This window comes from Salmo salar, chromosome 15, assembly GCF_965601325.2.
Source record: "Salmo salar chromosome 15, fSalSal1, whole genome shotgun sequence".
In the NCBI taxonomy this organism is placed as follows: Eukaryota; Metazoa; Chordata; class Actinopteri; order Salmoniformes; family Salmonidae; genus Salmo; species Salmo salar.
In genome coordinates this window covers 107,452,195-107,461,290 of record NC_138305.1, presented here as the reverse complement: position 1 = coordinate 107,461,290, position 9,096 = coordinate 107,452,195, and positions in this window count along the sequence as shown.

Here is a 9,096-nt window from a genome sequence, read left to right as displayed (position 1 = left end):
TTAAAAATCAAGATGAGCATTCACGTACCTGCTGCGTTTTGGTCCTCATTCACCGACAACAACTGTGACAAAAACGCAGCGGGAAAATGTATACTCATCTTCTTTTTTTATTAAAGAAGGAAAAACAAAATAAACACGTATACAAAACAAATGACTCCAAACAGTCCCGTCAGGTGCAACAAACACTAAACCAGGAAATAACTACCCACAAACCCCCATAGAACAAACACCCCTATAAATAGGACCTTCAATCAGAGGCAACGAGAAGCAGCTGCCTCCAATTGAAGGTCAACCCAATAAACACCACATAGAAATAACATAGAAATACACTAACATAGAACATAACCCAAACAACCCCGAAACACCCTAAACAAACACCCCCTGCCACGCCCTGACCAAACTACAATAACAAACAGCCCCTTTACTGGTCAGGACGTGACACACACACAATAGTTAACAGAATACTCTATTCTGTCGAATAAAACAACCATTATAATGCAATACAAGCATTATAACATAATCTTGCAATTTTCCATGACATCTCACAACTCAATCGCTCGTTGAAAACTTTTTTCTGCCCCTCCCAAAAAATAGAACTTGTAGATAATTGACCCTCTTTCTGGGACTCAACCACAAACAGGACCAAGCCTGGCCTGTTGAGGAGTGACGGACTCCATCCTAGCTGGAGGGGTGCTCTCATCTTATCCATGAACATAGACAGGGCTCTAACTCCTCTAGCTCCACAATGAGACAGGGTGCAGGCCAGGCAGCAGGCTGTTAGCCAGCCTGCCAGCTTAGTGGAGTCTGCCACTAGCACAGTCAGTGTAGTCAGCTCAGCTATCCCCATTGAGACCGTGTCTATGCCTCGATCTACAGTGAGGGGAAAAAGTATTTGATCCCCTGCTGATTTTGTACGTTTGCCCACTGACAAAGAAATGATCAGTCTATAATTTTAATGGTAGGTTTATTTGAACAGTGAGAGACAGAATAACAACAAAAAAATCCAGAAAACCGCATGTCTAAAATGTTAGAAATTGATTTGCATTTTAATGAGGGAAATAAGTATTTGACCCCCTCTCAATCAGAAAGATTTCTGGCTCCCAGGTGTCTTTTATACAGGTATCGAGCTGAGATTAGGAGCACACTCTTAAAGGGAGTGCTCCAAATCTCAGCTTGTTACCTGTATAAAAGACACCTGTCCACAGAAGCAATCAATCAATCAGATTCCAAGCCGTGCTATAAATTCTCAGACAACCCACAAATTCCTAGATGCCATTCCAGACTCCCTCCACCTACCCAAGGACGTCAGAGTACAAAAATCAGTTAACCACCTAACTGAGGAACTCAATTTAACCTTGTGCAATACCCTGGATGCAGTCACACCCCTAAAAACAAAAAAACATTTGTCATAAGAAACTAGCTCCCTGGTATACAGAAAGTACCCGAGCTCGGAAGCAAGCTTCCAGAATATTGGAACGGAAATGGCGCTACACCAAACTGGAAGTCTTCCGACTAGCTTGGAAAGACAGTGCTGCACAATATCGAAGATACCTCACTGCTACTCGATCATCCTATGTTTCAAACTTAATTGAGGAAAATAAGAACAATCCAACATTTATTTTTTATACTGTCGCAAAGCTAACTAAAAAGCAGCGTTCCCCAAGAGATGATGGCTTTCACTTTAGCAGTGATAAATTCATGAACTTCTTTAAGGAATAAATCATGATCATTAGAAAGCAAATTACGGACTCCTCTTTAAATCTCTGTAATCCTCCAAAGCTCAGTTGTTCTGAGTCTGTACAACTCTGCCAGGACCTAGGATCAAGGGAGACACTAAAGTGTTTTAGTACTATATCTCTTGACACATTGATGAAAATAATCATGGCCTCTAAACCTTCAAGCTGCATACTGGACCCTATTCCAACTAAACTACTGAAAGAGCTGCTTCCTGTGCTTGGCCCTCCTATGTTGAGCATAATAAATGGATGTGTACCAAACTCACTAAAAGTGGCAGTAATAAAGCCTCTCTTGAAAAAGCCAAACCTTGACGCAGAAAATATTTAAATCTATCGACCTATATCGAATCTCCCATTCCTCTCCAAAAAAATAAAAAGCTGTTGCTGTTACGTTCGTCGTAAGAAGGAGACCAAGGTGCAGCGTGGTAGGCGTACTGTAACGCCCTGGCCATAGAGAGGCGTACATTTTACTTTTAATAAAAATGACACCGGAAAAAAATAAAAATACTAAAACGAATGTAAAGCTACATGCAGTGCAGAAAGCAACTACACACAAACAAGATCCCACAATCACAGGTGGGAAAAAGGGCTGCCTAAGTATGATCCCCAATCAGAGTGAACGATAAACAGCTGTCTCTGAAGAAATAGAAACATAGATATGCCCACCCAAGTCACACCCTGACCTAACAAAATAGAGAATAAAAAGGGCTCTCTAAGGTCAGGGCGTGACAGTTGCGCAGCAACTCACTGCCTTCCTGAAGACAAACAATGTATACAAAATGCTTCAGTCTGGTTTTAGACCCCATCATAGCACTGAGACTGCACTTGTGAAGGTGGTAAATTACCTTTTAATGGCATCAGACCGAGGCTCTGCATTTGTCTTCATGCTCCTAGACCTTAGTGCTGCTTTTGATACCATCGATCACCACATTCTTTTGGAGAGATTGGAAACCCAAATTGGTCTACACGGACAAGTTCTGGCCTGGTTTAGATCTTATCTGTCGGAAAGATATCAGCTTGTCTCTGTGGATGGTTTGTCCTCTAACAAATCAACTGTACATTTCGGTGTTCCTCAAGGCTCCGTTTTAGGACCACTATTGTTTTCACTATATATTTATACCTCATGGTTATGTCATTCGGAAACATAATGATAACTTTCACCGCAATGCTGATGACACACAGCTGTACATTTCAATGAAACATGGTGAAGCCCCAAAATTGCCCTCCCTGGAAGCCTGTGTTTCAGACATAAGGAAGTGGATGGCGGAAAATGTTCTATTTTTAAACTCGGACAAAACAGAGATGCTTGTTCTCGGTCCCAAGAAACAAAGAGATCTTCTGTTGAATCTGACAATTAATCTTGATGGTTGTACAGTCGTCTCAAATAAAACCGTGAAGGACCTCGGTGTTACTCTGGACCCTGATCTCTCTTTTGACGAACATATCAACACTGTTTCAAGGACAGCTTTTTTCCATCTACGTAACATTGCAAAAATCAGAAACGTTGTGTCCAAAAGTGATGCAAAAATATGAATCCATGCTTTTGTCACTTCTAGGTTAGACTACTACAATGCTCTACTTTCCGGCTACCCGGATAAAGCACTAAATAAGTTAGTGCTAAACACGGCTGCTAGAATCTTGACTAGAACCAAAAAATGTGATCATATTACTCCAGTGCTAGCCTCTCTACACTGGCTTCCTGTTAAGGCAAGGGCTGATTTCAAGGTTTTACTGCTAACCTACAAAGCATTACATGGGCTTGCGCCTACCTATCTTTCCAATTTGGTCCTGCCGTACATACCTACACGTACGCTACGGTCACAAGACGCAGGCCTCCTTACTGTCCCTAGAATTTCTAAGCAAACAGCTGGAGGCAGGGCTTTCTCCTATAGAGTTCAATTTTTATGGAATGGTCTGCCTATCCATGCGAGAGACGCAGACTCGGTCTCAACCTTTAAGTCTTTATTGAAGACTCGTCTCTTCAGTAGGTCCTATGATTGAGTGTAGTCTGGCCCAGGAGTGTGAAGGTGAACAGAAAGGCACTGGAGCAACGAATCGCCCTTGCTGTCTCCGCCTGGCTCTCTCCACTGGGATTCTCTGCCTCTAACCCTATTACGGGGCTGAGTCACTGGCTTACTGGTGCTCTTCCATGCCATCCCTAGGAGGGGTGCGTCACTTGAGTGGGTTGAGTCACTGACGTGATCTTCCTGTCTGGGTTGGCGCAACCCACTTGGGTTGTGCCGTGGGGGAGATCTTCATGGGCTATACTCAGCCTTGTCTCAGGATTTTAAGTTGGTGGCTGAAGATATCCCTCTAGTGCTGTGGGGGCTGTGCTTTGGCAAAGTGTGTGGGGTTATATCCTGCCTGTTTGGCCCTGTCCGGGGGTATTGTCAGACGGGGCCACAGTGTCTCCCGACCCCTCCTGTCTCAGCCTCCAGTATTTATGCTGCAGTAATTTATGTGTCGTGGGGCTAAGGTCAGTCTGTTATATCTGGAGTATTTCTCCCGTCTTATCCGGTATCCTGTGTGAATTTAAGTATGCTCTCTCTAATTCTCTCTCTTTTCTTTCTTTCTTTCTTTCTTTCTTTCTTTCTTTCTTTCTTTCTTTCTTTCTTTCTGTCTTTCTTTTTCTCTTTCTCTCTCTCGAAGGACCTGAGCCCTAGGACCACGCCTCAGGACTACCTGGCCTGATGACTCCTTGCTGTCCACAGTCCACCTGGTTGTGCTGCTGCTCCAGTTTCAATTGTTCTGCCTGCGGCTATGGAACCCTGACCTGTTCACTGGACGTGCTACCTGTCCCAGACCTGCTGTTTTCAACTCTCTAGAGACAGCAGGAGCGGTAGAGATACTTTGAATGATCGGCTATGAAAAGCCAACTGACATTTACTCCTGATGTGCTGACCTGTTGCACCCTCGACAACCACTGTGATTATTATTATTTGACCCTGCTGGTCATCTATGAACATTTGAACATCTTGGCCATGTTATGTTAGAATTTCCACCCGGCACAGCCAGAAGAGGACTGGCCACCCCTCATAGCCTGGTTCCTCTCTAGGTTTCTTCCTAGGTTCTGGCCTTTCTAGGGAGTTTTTCCTAGCCACCGTGCTTCTACACCTGCATTGCTGGCTGTTTGGGGTTTTAAGCTGGGTTTATGTACAGCACTTTGTGACATCAGCTGATGTAAGAAGGGCTTTATAAATACATTAGATTGATTGATTGATCGTGGACAGACTACCTAAACATACCAAATTACGCAAGATTTTAGTTCTGGCTTAAACAAGATTTAATAATGAATGGATTGTATGTTATCTATGATAAGAACATCTGCTAAATGACTAAAATAAAAATATAAATGGAAATGTCACAGATTCCCCCCCCCCTCCCCCCGGAACTGCTGCTCATTCCGTGCAACCAGTTCCGGAGGTCTACGTCACTGGCCTTCTAGGCGTCACTGAACTGTTTCATTACACACACACCTGATTCCAATTCCCCTGATTAGTAATTCTATATATGTGCCCTCTGTTCACCATTGTCTTGTCGGTTGTTGTTCCCCTGTGCTCTGTTGTTTCGGCTTTCGTGCTGCGTGTATTGTTGTGCACTTGTTATTACGGGTCTCGTCCTGTGTATTGTTATTACGGGTCTCGTCCCGTGTATTTATTAGAGGTTTAACCTCGCTCTTTTGTTTGGGTTACATCAGTGTGTTTTTGTATGCGTGTTTGTTTTGGGCTTCGTCCCTGTGCCTTTTCATGGCATGTATTAAACCCCCCTATTACGTATTCCTGCTCCAGTCATTTATCCGAAGTGACAGTACACCCATTGACCTGTTACATTTCACTGTTTCATTGAAATTATCTATATTGAGACATGATTAATCCAATAGTAATTAAGCTGAGCAATGAATCCATTCAGCAAGAGAACAACAAAAGAGAGATAGAGAGGAGCCAGGGAGAGAGGAGAGATAGAGAGATGAAAAGAAAACAAGAGAGGGAAAGATGGAGAGAGAGAGAGAGAGAGAGAGGGTGAGAGAATGAGAGAGGGAGAGAATGAGAGAGGGAGAGAATGAGAAAGATAATGAGTGAGAGAATGAGAGAGAGGGAGAGAGAGAACAACAGAGAAATAGAGAGATAGAGAGAGAGAATACAATGAAAGGGATGACGGATGGAGGAGAGGATGGAGAGAGCATAAAGGAAATATAGAGAGAGTGTGGGCATGTCTCAGTCCGCCTCACTGATACCTGTTAATGTCACCCTCAAGGCATCAGGGAGGATTGAAGGAGTAGACACACACAGGATTGGAGGCGTTGATTCTCACCATTCCCAGGGGATTCAGCCATGATAATTAAATCCGTGGGAAACAACGATAATCCTTTTCCTCAGGGGATTGAACCGTCAACTCCTGCTCCTCAGCGGTGATGAGTGCCAGTAGACTAGAGATAGGAAACACAGTGAGGGAAGCCAAGGCTCCAAATAACCAGTGACTCACAGTAAAGCCTTCCAGTTCTATTTTTTTCCAGAATATCTCATGAGAAGAGATGCTACTGTATGTACAATCTGACAGGAGCATAAGACAATTTGGGTTATTTCCTTCACATTGTCTCAAGGTACCTGTCATCCTTGGTTCTGAACTGTTCAGTACTGACTCAATCGCCCTTTTAAGCCTGGTCAAATGGAGGATCATTCTGGACCTGTATGAGAGGCCCTCAGCTTCTGCAGGCCAGGAAGCTATAACACCAGGGAGGATCTCAGCTGCTGCAGGCCAGGCAGCCATAACACCATGGAGGATTTCAGCTGCTGCAGGCCAGGCAGCCATAACACCATGGAGATCTCAGCTGCTGCAGGCCAGGCAGCCATAACACCATGGAGGATCTCGGCTGCTGTAGGCCAGGCAGCCATAACACCATGGAGGATCTCAGCTGCTGCAGGCCAGGCAGCCATAACACCAGGGAGGATCTCAGCTGCTGCAGGCCAGGCAGCCATAACACCAGGGAGGATCTCAGCTGCTGCAGGCCAGGCAGCTATAATACCAGGGAGGATCTCAGCTGCTGCAGGCCAGGCAGCCATAACACCAGGGAGGATCTCAGCTGCTGCAGGCCAGGCAGCTATAATACCAGGGAGGATCTCAGCTGCTGCAGGCCAGGCAGCCATAACACCAGGGAGGATCTCAGCTGCTGCAGGCCAGGCAGCCATAACATCAGGGAGGATCTCAGCTGCTGCAGGCCAGGCAGCCATAACACCATGGAGGATCTCAGCTGCTGCAGGCCAGGCAGCCATAACACCATGGAGGATCTCAGCTGCTGCAGGCCAGGAAGCTATAACACCAGGGAGGATCTCAGCTTCTGCAGGCCAGGCAGCCATAACAATAGGGAGGATCTCAGCTGCTGCAGGCCAGGCAGCCATAACACCATGGAGGATCTCAGCTGCTGCAGGCCAGACAGCCATAACACCAGGGAGGATCTCAGCTGCTGCAGGCCAGGAAGCTATAACACCAGGGAGGATATCAGCTTCTGCAGGCCAGGCAGCCATAACACTATGGCCATTGTTACCTGAACCTGACAGAGTAGAGGACCTCCCCACTCTACTCCACTGAACTAACAATACAGCCGCTCCCCTTTTAATAAACAACTGATATTTATTCATCTCTTCCCCTCTCTCTGTTGTCAAAAAGGCTTTACGGCGAAAGCAAACGATGCGATTATCTTAGGACAGCGCCCAGCATACCAACACATGAAAATCAGATTTCAACCCGCCAGGCGCAACACAAAAGTCAGAAATAACGATTTAATTAATGCCTTACCTTTGAAGAACTTCTTCTGTTGGCACTCCAATATGTCCCATAAACATCACAAATGGTCCTTTTGTTCGATTAATTCCGTCGTTATAGCTCCAAAATGTCAATTTATTTGGCGCGTTTTATTCAGAATAACACCGGTTCCAACTCGCGCAACATGACTACAAAATATCTAATAAGTTACCTGTAATCTTGATCCAAACATTTCAAACAACTTTCCTAATACAACTTTAGGTATTTTTTTACGTAAATAATCGATAAAATTTAAGACGGGATAAACTGTGTTCAATACGGAATGAAAACAAGGTGGAGCGTGCTTTCAGGTCGTGCACCCCAACCACAACTGTACACTAGACTCGACCCTCGTTCTGAACAGCAATACTTCTTCATTACTCAAAAGAAAAACATCAACCAATTTCTAAAGACTGTTGACATCCCGTGGAAGCAATAGGAACTGCAAGCAAGTGCCTTAGAAATCTAGATCCACATAGAAACCCCATTGAAAATACTGTCACCTCCAAAAAAAAATCCTGGGTGGTTTGTCCTCAGGGTTTTGCCTGCCAAATAAGTTCTGTTATACTCACAGACTGAATTTTAACAGTTTTGGAAACGTTACAGTGTTTTCCATCCAAATTTACCAATTATATGCATATGGGGTAGCTTCTGGGCCTGAGTAGCAGGCAGTTTACTTTGGGCACACTTTTCATCCGGACGTGAAAATACCGCCCCCTAGCCCAAAGAGGTTTTAAGATGAACAGATTAGGTAGGCAGTTTCATTATGTTGACCTCCCCACAGTTCATTGGAAGAGGAAGTGTAAACTCTAACATATTCTATGAGCTAGAAATGTATCTTAGCAGTGAAGAGAAAATCTTTCTGCAACTCTACACAGTTTGGCATGGAGCTGTGAGCAGTTTTAAAGCCAATTTCCTGCAATTTGTCTATGCGTTTGTCACGCCCTGACCATAGAGAGCCCTTGGTTCTCTATGGTATAGTAGGTCAGGGCGTGACTGGGGGTGTTCTATGTTGTCTATTTCTATGTTGGGGTGCTTGGTATGGTTCCCAATCAGAGGCAGCTGTTTAGTGTTGTCTGTGATTGGGGATCATATTTAGGCAGCCATTTCCCCACTGTGTTTTGTGGGATCTTGTTTTTGTGTAGGTGCCTGTTTGCACTTCACTGTTTCACGTTTCGTTTGATCATTTATTGTTTTTGTATTTTGCTGAAGTTTCACGTGATAATAAAGATGTGGAACGCTACTCATGCTGCGCCTTGGTCCAATCATTACGACGATCATGACAGCGTTTTGACATGACTAATGCTGTTCCTCTGCTCAAACATAACAAAATCAATATGCCCTGAATGCCCGCTTTTTTAATTTCTTTATTCTCCCGGACTGTCTAGCTTTTATTTGGTTGTTAGTTCTCAGAGATGGTATTATTAAAATGTATATAAGCTCAGCAAAAAAAGAAATGTCAATTTTCAGGACCCTGTCTTTCAAAGATAATTCCGTAAAATCCAATTAACATCACAGATCTTCATTGTAAAGGGTTTAAACACTGTTTCCCATGCTTGTT